At 36.0% G+C, this 14,627-nt stretch overlaps 1 protein-coding gene across 21 annotated transcripts in view; it reads right to left on the minus strand.

Annotated features, from left to right (window-relative positions):
• Window positions 1–14,627, minus strand: part of LOC145692973 (muscleblind-like protein 1) — a 1,077,958-nt gene that overhangs the window by 552,044 nt on the left and 511,287 nt on the right. For 15 of the 21 annotated variants that reach the window (XR_014132674.1, XR_014132673.1, XR_014132672.1 and 12 more), the window contains exon 1: window positions 6,452–6,608. The exons of 3 other annotated variants lie outside the window; for them this stretch is intronic. The gene's annotated coding sequence lies outside the window, so the exon portion shown is untranslated. Of the gene's footprint in view, window positions 1–6,451; window positions 6,609–14,627 lie in introns of those variants that run through there. 3 more of the 21 variants (XR_014132675.1, XM_081768596.1, XM_081768592.1) reach the window with 2 other exon arrangements.

The following is a 14,627-nucleotide window of genomic DNA, read 5'->3' on the forward strand; positions in this document are numbered from 1 at the left end:
ATTATGATTTTAACTCGACATACCGGCTATCTAAATATTGAAATACAGTGAGGGTATGCTGCCTAAAAGATTGCATTTCTATTTACATAATGACTGAAAACCACTGGAGAGCTTTTGTTTAGTTACAAGGGGGGGGAGCATGGAGAGACTTTGATTCCTCGCCAAACAACTTTCTATCCCCTTATGTTGTATTATAGATAATTATACATAAAAGTGCTCAAAAATCGAGTTTTCGTATTAACAATTTCCTGCGGGGAAGCTCCCGGACCCCTCTCTCGACTAAGGGGTATTCCAAACCCCCGGAAATATAAACTAGATGAACTATTTTCAAGACACCTCATTTTAAAAACAAAAGTTAGGAAAAGATGTCGGCTTAGAAATTATTTCTACATAAGAAAAAAACTGTTTTCACGTGCAAAGCTATTCGTCAATTACTGTGTATAAAAATGAAGTTATTAAAGGTATTTTGCATCTACTCTCCCGTGGCGGTATGTCTTGATTACTGAAAATCCAGAGGCGGTATGCCTTCATCACTGAAAAACCAGAGACGGTATGGAATACCACTGCATACCGTCTCACTTCGACCACTGTCACTAAGTCAACTGATCGTCCATAAGAATAAATAAATCTTAACATACACTGAAATGTTGCTTACATATTTTGAACTGGAAGATGATTTATTTTTATTTATTATTTTCAACTTAAATATACTCATTTTTTTTTTTGTTATACTTCACTTTTTAAACAACAGTATTTACTCACAATGTATATTTTCCGAAAAACTAGTTCAATTGTGGGTTAAAATGTAGTCTTCCTTCTATACATTAAGCATATACAGTACATCAAATCACAGTTTGACCTTCCTCGTGGCCATACGGTTAGCATACACGTCTTCGGTGCTAGGACTCGGATTGGGGTGCCACGTTAAGCATAGGTCCACGTCTCTTATAGCCTCGGTTATGAAAGGAATACTCTAATACAACCGACCAACAAAACTATTTTACACATAAATTATAATTTCTATATCATTCTATGCAAAATAGAAGTGAATGTGCTTGTATCAATGACCCTAGTGACACATGCAAGTGAATTCACCACCTTAAGTCCAAAATGATTTTATTTGTAATCAAAAATAAATTATATACCAATAAGGATTTATGACCAATAATACTTTGCTTTTCTTTCTCTCTAATACTTTCAACATGAAGAAACCAAGAATCAGTTCTGTGTTCTCTACACATCGTATCTACTAGAATTCTTAGTTCGACAAAAGATAATATTGTATTCACATAGGCCTACCAACTGCATATACTTTTATTTTTTCGCAGACTGTACAAGTACAGCATAGGCCACGTGGTTTGTAGTATATCTTTCTACCACAGGATGTTCATGCTGATAAAAATTATTCCTCAACGGATGTTCATGATAATTTGTCGCTCTGAGGTCTACTCCATGTTCATTAGTTCTTCAGGAACTTAATATATTTTTAAAAACTAAGGCTACATGACACGTTAATTTAGTTCACCCTCTTCACGATGTCACCGAGAATTCAACCCTAGTCTCCTCAAATGACAAAAACGGTAAGGTCTGTCTCACCATGTGAAGTCATAGAATATAGGATTCTACTCCTCAATACGAAGTTATTTCATTTACTAAAATAATAATAATAATAATAATAATAATAATAATAATAATAATAATAATAATAATAATAATAATAATAATAATAATTTCGCTCAGTGATAGAGCACTTCCCTTTGGTGGGTGGGGCCCCTGGTTCAAATCCCGGCCAAGTAAGTTTCTAGTGGACATTATCATGTCCGTGGGTTTTCTAGGGCATTCTTTTTCCCACATTCTCATTCCACCAATTCTTCCATCGTCATTCACTTGCCATTCACTTGCCTTCCACCAATTCATCCTTAGCCTAAAGGGTATAACGTGGGACGTTAAACTGAAGGATTTTTCATTTCATTATTATGTTCGTTATTAAGATTATGGAACAGCGAAGAATAGGAATATCAAATTGTTGTTATTATTATTATTATTATTACTACTACTACTACTACTACTACTACTACTACTACTACTAATAATAATAATAATAATAATAATAATAATAATAATAATAATAATAATAATAATAATAATAATAATAATAATAAATCATTTTACGTCACACAACTGAACGAATCTGACAGTTCCATTACGTAGTCACAACAAATTGTATGGCCCGCCAAAACCCTTTCGGCGTTAATACACCATGGAAATCTCCCGGAGGGAGCTCATGTGGTTCGGATTCCACGTTAATAATCAGTAGGTCCACGTCTCATGTAGCCTCGCTGCTGAACGGGACGTAAAACTCAATCAACTCAACTCAACCATGGAAATCTTTTTTACATACAAAGAAAGAATTTTTGGTAGCGGTTGCAAATTAATCCCATAAAATTAATAAAAAATCGCACATTGATGATGTTTAATAATACACATAAAAATGCATCAACCGAATCGCTTTTATAATTTTCTCTGCACTTATATTAGAAATGTATTTTTAAGTGTTTTGCTTACTTATTTTTGTGTAGTATATACAGACAAAAATGGAAATAAATTAATAAAAATAAATGAAAACTAAAATTTGGATTTCCTATTACTTGGATGTCTTTAACTGCTTTATTTAAGACAGTACGTAAATAATAAAATGATTATACCAAATTCGAAAGTGGCGCGGTGGCTCCGTGGTAGACGCGGTGGCGTTCACCTCCGGTGGTAGAGAAAGTGGCGCGGTGGCGTTCACCTCCGGTGCTTAGGGTCCCTGGTTCAATCCCAGATCGGACCGTGTGGACTTTGTGGTGGACAAACACCGTGCTCGTGGGTTTTCTTGAGGTTCTTTCGTTTCCTCCCACATTCATTCCATCATTTCACTCATTTCTCATAATCACCGTCTCTTTTAGCCTAACCGGCATAACCGTGGGAATAAAAATCTCAAAGATTTCATTTCATTTTTACACCAAATTCGGATCGACAAAGTTATTTAAGTACGGATTAATCTAACGTACCGATATCACATAATAACCAGGTTAAATGCATAGACATAGGTTTTCACAGGTTAAAATACAATCAGGGTTTCTAGTAAGTACAACCGCGGAGTGTGGGGGTAAAGCCCTATAGGAGTTGACTAACGATCACATGTACATATGTCTGTGTGTATACCAAAATAGCGTCCCAGTGGACTCCCAAATTATTTCTTCCCCTCCTAGAGACATTAAAAAAAAAAAAAAAAAAAAAAGATGGTTACAATTTCTACAACTTAAACCAAGAAGATTTGGTGGTGCCTACAGACGGGTTTTGTGGGGCAGGTTTTGCCCACGAGAATATTTGGAGGGACATGTTTTTTCACTAAAAATGTAATCAAACTGGAGAATGGTAAATTGAAGGGATGAAGTTATACCACATTGTGAAAAATCTAAGAATGGGGCGTTTGAAAAATAAGCACTCACTTACACAACACACACACACACACACACACAAGGCTCTATTAATTTAAAACAAACGGCGAAACGCCATGACGCGATACAGGGAAAATTACGCAAACACAAAGTTGTTCGGTTCTTATGAAGTTTCACAGCACGAAGTGCTTCTTCCTTCTTTCTTTCTCTATTTGAATGAATCTGCATGAACCAAAGAAGAGAAAATGCAGATACAAATTACTCCAACACACAATTTTCCCTTTTACCATATTTACTCTTGCGTTATATTAAATAATTCTGCCGCACACCGTCACTCAGGCACTACACAAGATGTGAAATATTTAACCTATTGTTAACTCGAAAAACTATTTCTTCACTGATAATCAGCCAAAACATAAATAAGAGCGCAACTAAATATTACGGTGTATACATTTGTTTTTTCACGAACGAAACTGTTACCCGCCAATGTACGTTGCTTTGAGTAATTCCGCTACGCTCAGGCCTGTATCGCATGTCCGAAGAAGGCAATTCTCGCGCAACACTACCACATCAACAACAACAATCAGCATTCATTGTAGATTACGGATCATTATAATTTGTTCGAGTCATTGACATTAGGTTTATTTCGTCGAAATTTAATTATGTTTATATTAGTATTATTGTTATATTTATCATACTATAATAATTCTCATGATGCAACTTGACAATGAACTGACTGAATTTCGTGTCTTCATTTTGCGTTTTGAAAATACTCTGGGCCAGTATCATGTTTTTGCCAACAATAGATGTCAATATTCATTTTAGAAAGAAATTTCAATGTTTTAGCGTCATTCAAATGCCACGTTAGAGTTTATTTTTAATTAAATGATCAGCAATCTTGCGTTGTACGGCGGAGACCTAGGTTGGACTTTCGGTAAGACGAAATTAAGCTTATGAACAAACTGTTCACATCCTAAAACGAATGTCACTAGTATACACCAAGAACAAGTATTTTGATTATACCAATAATTAAGTTTAAGTATTGTACTCGGCTTCTGAGACGTCGTGAAAAAATACCGTCACACCAAGAGCCCCATGAGTAAGTTGTGTGGGAATTACTGTTCTATTCATAAGTAATTTGGTTTCACCAATAACGAATTAAATGCAACTAATTCACTTACAAAATGTGATATTATTTTTTTACACTTTCATTCTTTTTCGAGCACATTATTATGTGCTTGTTCTCTCAAATGGTTATCAATTACCATGTATTAATACTTATTCCAAGCAGTAAACTTTTATTACGATCACCTAGAACCACGCCCACATCTGCTATACAAAGCCACAACGATACTCACACTGCAGACGTCATTTAACAATCTTACATCTTTGAAAAAGATTTGTGATACGATGAAGAAGGAACGCATCTTCATTTTCTTTGCGATGGCTTATCATTTTAGCTCATACCTTAGAAGTCAGTGAAAGGTTATACAGGAATAATAGCGGATACGCCAGTATGAAATTTTGTGTGTTGAATCTCTCTCTCTTATCAGATCCAGCAATGACCATTTTAATATCTGAATGCTGGGGTGTTCATAAGAAGGCACTAAATTGTTGAATTCAACAAAACAAAACCGCAATTCAGAGCCTTAATGGAATGAAATATTGATCGATTAATGACATTGTAATATTAGCTTAATTATACTTCATTAAAAAGTTTATTTTCCTTTTTGAAACCGAAAATATAATTAAACGGCATAGGACGAAACTATGGAAATTATCTATTCACATCCTACGAACTAATAATTTGTCACAAAACACTTTCGAAGAACTGATCTATTTAAAAGTATATTTTTTTTTCACAAGTTACAACTGTAACATCATACAGGCAATAATACTTAAAATCTGTCATTTTCAAACTAAATAAATTTTAATCTCCATAAATAAAAAAAAAAAAAATGTTTTAAATTGACATTCGGTGACGTAAATTTAAATGGACTAATTAATGACACCGAAAGCCGCGGACTTCATACGTGCATAAGAGAATAATGGAAACTGAATATTAAACAGCATAAAGAAAATGATTTCTCGCTCATTACGTAATAAAACATTCAATATTAGATTTTCATTGCTTTCATTTGCATCACATTTCATTTCCGACTTTCCTTCTCGGCAGAGATTTCCCCGATCTCCATCGGAAGCATCTTTGCCACGAAAATTCAAACTTCATAAGAGTTTACAGAGGGATTATCATTAAATTTGTTTCTCAAAATTTATTCATACGTTGACTAATGGAAAAATAAAAAGGTATAAGCAGCACGCAATGCGAATTCGATCCGCACATCACATTCACTTCTATGTAGTACGCAACAGCTAAAAATGGAGATGAATATACTTTTCAATAGTTGCGACTACGAAAATATTCAACACATTTCTCGCTTTTTTATATAACACATGTATTTTTCTTTTAATACTAAAATAAACAAATGAGGATAACCACTATCTGCCGTTTCATAAGGTGTTTCTTGCTGATGATTCCAAAGGTTGGTACTTTTTCCCAAGGTTAATGCATAAGAGCGCCCGCTCACGCTATTGCGTCGCATTACGTCATCAAAGCTGTTCACCCAGGTGGTTGCACGTGCTTAGCGCTATCCTTTTCATTCCAAGAATAAAAGTATATAACAATACTGTATAGGACGACCTGCTGTCATATTTAGGTTTCATTTATTTGTTTCAGAAATTTACAACCAATTCACTTTCCGCAACGAAACCTCACATACATATACTGCGGCACAATATGGCTGCAGCGTAATGGGTTTTACGTATGTGTCACACGACTTTACGCCAACGCTCTTCTTCTTCATCTCCTCGTATCACTACAAACGATCAAAAAAATTACAAAATCACAAACAAAAACTGACATATTGAAAAGAAACACTTATCAAACCAAGAATACTAGACGAACACTTGAAGATATCCGCAGTTGGATTTCCTGGCACTTCACTAACCTGTTCAATCTGGAACCGCGGTAATAATGCGTGAATCCATCGGCCTTACTAGAGCTAAACTTTCGTTCACACCAACCACTAACTCACAGCTACTAAACCGCCAGCTTCCTCGACGGCCGGACGCTGTATCACTTCGAGTAGCATCGACAAAATTCGGCTTCAGTCGGTATTCGCTTCATGCGTCACGCCACGACTATCGCGGGGAATTAATTTAGAACTGCGACAAGTCGCCTTCACTGCGCATTAAAAAAAAAGTGAAATAAGAAGGGAATAAAAAAAAAGTCCATTAAAAAAAAGACAAAAATAGATATAGAAAAAAGCAACAGATTTACATCCCATTAGATTGTTCTTCTGAGCAAACGTGATTGAAGGTTCGGTCAAATTCTTAATAGGTGACGTACAGGGTCAACTTCGTGACCCTTCTGACCCGTCTTGATCCGTCCCATCCTGGTCATGTCACGCTTTCCATAAAGAATCGATTAACCCAAATTCTACAGACGAAGTTTCTCACGAACGTAAAATTTCAACTTCTGTTCTTGTTGGTTATCACATTAAAATCTACAACACAATCGTTTTTCCTTTTATTAATCACAAAAGAGCTGCAAATAGAAGAAGTTAAAAACTTCTGAAATTGTTATTCGATTGTGGCCCCAAATTCTATTTTTCACTCCCATCTCCCCTTCAACCCAAAAGAAATTCTAACGCTTGTAAATCCCATAATTTACACTTAACAGGGAGACTTTTTTGTGATATTCGATCTACTAATGCGAGACACCCGAAATGTTGTCGAGATCACGACTTTATGGGAATGAATAATCTAGTGAATTGTTTACAATGTTATGTATGATACACTTGAGGAGAAAACGAACGGCCACCATCCACATTCACATATTTTTCTTTTCTACATACAGAGAACATGGAATGTCCGTATTCTTTTTTAAAGGGAGGCAAAAAACCTATATGTAGTTGCAGTCGCACACACGCACCTTAATGCACGCGTGCTTATATACTTACATTGAATAACTACAGTAAATACAAGATGTTATTTAATATATTCTATAGGGTGTAAGACAGCCAATGTAATACGTTCTGACATGTATTTCGTAGAACTGAACCTTGTTCAAAAATCCAATGACACAATTCTCCTTTCTTGCCCCACTCTGCACGTGAGCATGCGGAGATATGCATTAAAATAGCCGGAAAATATTAAATATGTCGAAGTACGATCTTTAATATGATTTGTTAATGTTTCATTTTATTATTCAAATATGTATCATTTGATTGACTAATAGATTTTTCCAATTAGAAACACTTCGATGCATTTTTGTCTTAGTTTTATTCGCAGCAACCGAATCAAAATTAATACTAAAAATTTACAGTAATGTACAGCATAATACTAAGCCTGCTAACTCCCCTGAGACTGAGATCAGTTTGTGTCTTTTGGATATATTTAATTAACTCCCGAAATGATAATAAACTTATTGTAGCAAACGAGTTCCTATGAAGTAAGATATATATCTTGAAATCTTTCAGTCCAACGTCCCACGATTATACCGTTTGGGCTAAGAGAGAAGGATGATTACGGCCAGGGGCGGATCCAGGACCGACTTTTGGGGGGGGCGGTGGGTTGTCATACTGCTACTTTTAAGTGCTCCAAACTTTGGGATAGGTTTTATTTATATATATAAAATAAGGAAGTTTCCTCCTCTGGAGGGATCGCCCCCCTGGATCCGCTCCTGATTACGGCAAGTGAATGATGATGGGATAATGGTGAAATGAGAATTTAAGAGGAAACGGGACTACCCCTAGAAAACGGACACAACGTTGTCTACAAATTTTCTTGGTGAGGGTTCGAACCAGAGACCAAACTTACCACAGATAAGTGTTCTACCACTGAGCCGCCGTCCTTCTCGTAAAATATATCTAATGTAGAAAATGAGGAGAAAAATGATGAAAAAAAAAGAAGACAAATGCATTACGGAAACGGGAATACGTACGGAAAGATTGAAGCCCGTGAACTTTCTGTCGTATTAGATACAGAATGTAAAAATTAAATCAGTGACGGAACATTTTCTAGAAATGGCTTTTGGTCACTATTTAACACGTCCAAAGATGTCTTTAAGTGTTCTAGCAGTGAACAAAACTGTCTAGAATGCATTCTAACACTTGTTAATAGGAACTGTTCAACAGTGTTCAAAATGTACCTGAACTGAAGTGTTCAATAAGTATGGGGGAAGAAACGACTTGTAAATGTATAAATGGTAAGTGTTCTAGCACTGTTGAGAAGTCGTTTCTGTGTCCGTATACTCTTTGGAAACAACTGGATACATTTCTAAAAAGTGTCTTAATCATGTCCAAAGACTGGTTTATTTAGGATATGCTTGTGCTGTTTACGAGCTCAATTCTTGTGGGTTTTAAATCTATAAATTTTATTCAATAAATAAGATAATATAATAACAAAACTGACAATAAGTTTACATTAGAGCATTAAAACATTAGAACTGGAAAGAAAATCCTTCCGGAACTGTATATTCTAATTGGCAGTCTACATAAGATAAACAGCAGAATCCCTTTAATCCGTCACCTTTGGGACTGGGAGTAGGGATGGTATCGAGACGAGACGAGACGAGACTTTGTACAGTCTCGGTCTCGTCTCGGTTTAAAAATAGCTGTCTCGGTCTCGGTCTCGTCTCGAGTCAAAAATCGCCGTCTCGGTCTCGGTCTCGTCTCGGTTAACAAATGCTTGTCTCGATCTCGGTCTCGGTCTCGTCTCGGTCTCGTCTCGAAAGTCTCGAAATAAATAGGTGAAATTAAAATTGTAAAAGTATTATTATTCTAAAGTCTGTCGTTTCTGCTTCTTATTTTTGGCCTTATTCTTGACTTAGAATTATAGTATGGTGTACTTCTTCAGAGCTAATTTGCTAGCGCTGATGCCTTCCATGCGTGTGTTCCAGTTTCAATTATCAGTGGGTATATCATATCTGGGATAAAATTCTAATAGTAACCCATATTTCACTTTCAGCAAAAGACTTTCTCATATGGCCTCAGTACTGCCTATACAATTAAACTCTATTAAATTAACTTCAGTACTATACAGTAGTTTATTTCCTTCCTTAGAATAAGAATTGTTCAATACATTCTAACGGATAACGCAACACATAGCAGCATAAATGTATTTAACGTACCGAAATTGAAATTTTACAATTTCTCATTTATTATCCAGTACATTCTGTTTTGACTGTCATTTTAAAAACAAAATATAACGTTCATTATCTGAACAAATAGAGTAAATTATTACTACAATATATTTTGTTTAAAATTGATCAAATGCTTTATTACCGTTCCACAGCTACGTGTTTAATTGACACCTTATAACACGAAATTCCTGAACTTTGTGGTGGGAGCTACGGCACTCATCTTTGCTATGTGTGGCCTCGGGTTGCATCACGAAACAAGTTTGATTCAAAATCAGATGTTTCGCATAGTTCGCGTCTAAATTAAAGTACATTCTGTTTCTTATACTAGTTCCTAAAGTTGTAATGCATTACATACGCATACGTATATCACCTGCCGTAACATAGATTAAGCTTATTCCTGAGCTCTTAGCGGTGCATGTGATCTTTATTCGAGAAAACCAATCGTGCGTTCATTACGTTGAAATTTTATATTGACTGAAAATTACTTGCGAAACATGAACATACATATTATATAAGTATATAGGTAATTCGAGCTAGCTGTATCTATTTTCTCTCTCTCTCGCCAAAACAAGTAATTCTTAACTTTCTAGTTTTCTTTTGTATTCATTTTCGTAGTTTTGCAGCAACATGAAGTATTAAATAGTCAAAAATATATATATATATATTTTTGCTGTATGACTTTCGTTAAATTTTGGATCCAATTTTATCCTTTTATATATATATATATATATATATATATGAACATTAGTGGTAGACTATGTTAAGTCACTTTTGGCCAAATTGAGTTAGAATACTTTTTATTAATAGACTACCGGTATGTTCTTTCTAGTGGTGTAATAATGTAAGTCTAAAGCCATCTTATTACTTTGTAACTACTTAGTATAGTTTGAAAAACAGTATTATAAATCTTAGTTAAGAAACCGGTTTTTCGCTTCTCCTGTAAAATTAAGAAATTACGACTTGGTTTAGTTTACCTCTGAGGTCTCGATATAAAATCATCATCATCATAATCAAGCATTATCAATCCACTGCTGGATGAAGTTTTCCCAAGTTTTCTCTACAACTATCTATCTTGGGTAATTCTTTTCCAGGTTACTCCCAAGTGGTTCCTGATTTTGTCACAATTTCTTGTATGCGGACATTTCCTAGGCTGTTTTTGTCACGTGGTATCCAATCTAAAATTGTTTTCGTCTATCGATCATAATTTCGTCTTGCAATATGTTCATCACATTTCCCGGTCTATTTTAAACATTATTTCATTAGTACCAGTCATTAGTTGCCAAATAATTCATTTCTATATATTTGGGCTACAAATAGTTCATATCCTCTACTTTTGGAGCACAGACACGCTACTTTTTGATCTTCGGATCTGGCAACACTGACTCAATTATTTAAATCAACACAATGTAAGAACCCCCATTTGCTGTAGTGGCTAGTACGCTTGATTTTGGTTCGCATGGTCCCGAGTTCGATTCTCGGTGGTGGTAATGTTCAACGACCGAAGTTTTTCGGATTCCACTATGATCAGTAACTCTACGTCTCCTTTAGCCGCCCTTGCATAATCGTGAGACGTTAAACTAAAACAAAACAAACAAAAAATCAACACAATGTGTATTACTAACAGTAAGTCTTTGAATAATTGCATATAGCTATATGGTATGGATCGAGTTTGAGGTGGTCGGTGGTCAAAATATAACAAATGAAATGCAGTTAGGGTGTAATTAAAGTTTTAATAAAGCAGTGTTTTAATCTAAAAAATACACTAGGCCTAAGGCTTAGGGAGAACAACTAGTGCTACTGAAAAGTTGTCAGTTACGTTTAATTTCAGTTACAATTTGCTTTTACATGTATTCTGGAACGAAAACTTTGACATTAACATTGTAAGTAGCCCAAAGACTATGAAAAACATCGTGTTTTGAAAACATTCTTGCACCATAAAACAAATTACGAGTAATTTTAAAATACTTTGCACTTTAGCTACGTTATTTACACTATATTTATAATAATATTTAGCAATTTATTTAAGTTTGCAACACTGCTTAAAATAATGTAACTGCGACTTGTTGTAATTAAAACTACTGAGCACTAATGTTATAATGTTCCTGCCATTTGAGTTATTAGAGATCTCCAAAATGTTGATGTTAGTGATATGTATTATCCTTTGTTGTGCTTTTGTGGTTTAATTTAATATCTAAATTAGAAATATGTAGAGCTCTTTCGTGGCTAAGCAGTTAGCCTATGGCGTGAGAGACCCGGGTTATATTCCCGGCGGGAGCTCATGTGGTTTAGATTCAACGTTAATCAGTAGGTTCAGTCTCATATAACCTCGCTGCTGAAAAAGGCGTTAAACTCAATTAAAAAAATGAAATGAAATTTTTGAGTTTTACGTCCCACGGTTATGCCGGTTAGGCTAAAGGAGATTGTGATGATGAGAGATGAATGAAATGGTGGAATGAAGAAAGTGGGAGGAAACGGGAGAACCCTGAGGAAACCCACGCACTAAACTAAATTAACTGAAGAGAAATATGTAATATCAAACGTAGTGCAATTTGAGAAATTACAAATTTATGTTGCGTTGGCAACATTGCTTGTTTATCTAGTGGTATTGCAGAGTATCTAGAAGAATTTCCCCTTCCATATTTCACACAGCATGTTAAAAAAAATCAGCATTTTTAATATATATGACTATTATATATAACTAGATGAAATACCCATTTTTCGCATGGGACCAGTATTTGGAAGTCAAGGCCTGTGAGAGTATCACTATCTCAGCAACCGCAAAAACTATGTATTTGACACTAATATCGGCCATTTTGGATTACTTTTACATGTCTCGGTATCCCTCCTGTGAACTCCGGAACACAGCTGAATGGGGTGAATTTGGTGGTTAATGCGATCGGAGTTTCACCATTGATTTCAGAAAACGCGAAAACTATTTGACACTAATATCGGTCATTTTGTATTATTTTTACGTCTCGGTACAACCCTTCCCCGCAAGTGAACCACGGCCCGCATGCACTGGTAGCTGACTTTGAAAGTCATCGCTAATGGAAGCATCATCATTGATCTCAGCGACTGCAAAAACTATGTATTCGACACTAATATCGGTCTTTTTCTACTACTTTTACATGTCCAGGTAAACGCCCCTCCTCATTCAAAATTAAAAAAAAGAACGCTTCTTCTGAGGCGTGGGATATGACACTTGTCACCCAAATTTCATAACTCTTGTACTCTCGTCTGGTTCCCAGGCCGCACACAGGCAATCAGAAAGACAGTCACGTAGACACACAGAGACAAACAAACTCTTCCTTTTACTTATATTAGATATGATATACAGGCGAGGATCCAAGGGGAGTGTTAAAGGGGTTATACCTCCCCTTGACGCTCAGCTACACACTGTATAAATTGGGCTTCAATCCTACTTCTTTCTTTACACTGGATAAAATGTCAAACTATGGTTTAGCCCCTCCCTCGATCATATCCTGGATCCGCTGGTATATATATATATATATGTGTGTGTGTGTGTGTGTGTGTGTGTGTGTTGAGAGAGGGAGAGAGAGACAGAGATGACTATACACATCAGCAGTGGATTTTGTTTCGGGGGAGGCTTGAGAACGAGTAAGAAATATTTGTGTTGTACGTGCAATGCAAAAAAATGATCACAATTCTATTTCGGGAGGGGCTCCAGTCAGATAGCCGTCCCCTAAATACGCCACTGAACATTAGTCAACCGTTCCCATATATATTACCTAATACAGCAACGAAAGAAATTTTGAGTAAAGGTCAATCTTAATAGTTGTCTATATTAATATTCGAGACGAGACCGAGACTTTCGAGACTGACCTGTCTCGTCTCGGTCTCGTCTCGATTTATAGAGCTCCGTCTCGGTCTCGGTCTCGTCTCGGTATATAAAAGGCCGTCTCGGTCTCGGTCTCGTCTCGGTATATAAAAGGCCGTCTCGGTCTCGGTCTCGTCTCGATAATTCGAGACGATACCGAGACGAGACCGAGACTAGTCTCGGTCTCGGTACCATCCCTAACTGGGAGTATGGTCGGAAAGCAAAAAAAGGTTGGATTATCAGAAAATACAGAAAAATACGAATTTACAGTAAAATAATCAATCTCTGAACTCACAAATAGCTGTATTGTTTTCTACAGTCAAAACAAACGAACAATAAGCACTAAAAACTGATCAGTACAGTACAGAAAACACGTTTGACGAAAGAAACGATACAAGAGACGACAGAGCACTAAAGCGGATATGCGTTAACAGCAAGTAAACAACAATGCCGCGACGGCAGTAAACGACAACGGCCCTCGTGAGTCACCGACGAGTCGGGACAAGTTCGGCTCAATCACGGTAGGATCAACCGGAGTGACGGAACAGCCGAGGGCGGATAAAAGGGGTTCTACTGTATACTGTACTGTATAGTTACATCTTGATTTTGTAAATCCTTGCAAAGTTTATACTGTACTTTCAAGATTCCTACACATCTTGTCAGTTAATATTCGAACAAGTGATCTAATTTAAATACGGTTCTTGCTAGGTTAAAAAAGTTGTATTCTCTCTAACGTCATTCATTCCCCTGACAATGTAATATGCAGGAGGGAGGTAGTCTATGCATTTTTGCTGGTAAGAGCGATCTGTTATCACTCTTATTATAGTTATCACTCTTACTGCCATACCTCGAACATTATTTATACAGTACTTTACTATGCTATCTTTGATAATAACAAAACAAGTATGTGTCTATGGGTATACCTGTTTTTTTTTTTTTTTTTCATAGAAACGGTCACCTAGAGCTATCTAGAGATAGGTCTTCACCATATCTAAATGGGTATGAAACCATTTTCTTCGTGTTTCGGCTCGGGGGAACTGGCATGAGGTCAAATCTATAAACATTTTTGGTTTCTAAGAAAGCCTTGCTTGTATGCAACCAACATTGCATATTTATTATGCAAGCTTACATAACAGCATAG

This window comes from Thermobia domestica, chromosome 8, assembly GCF_964235325.1.
Source record: "Thermobia domestica chromosome 8, izTheDome1.hap1.1, whole genome shotgun sequence".
Lineage (NCBI taxonomy): Eukaryota > Metazoa > Arthropoda > Insecta > Zygentoma > Lepismatidae > Thermobia > Thermobia domestica.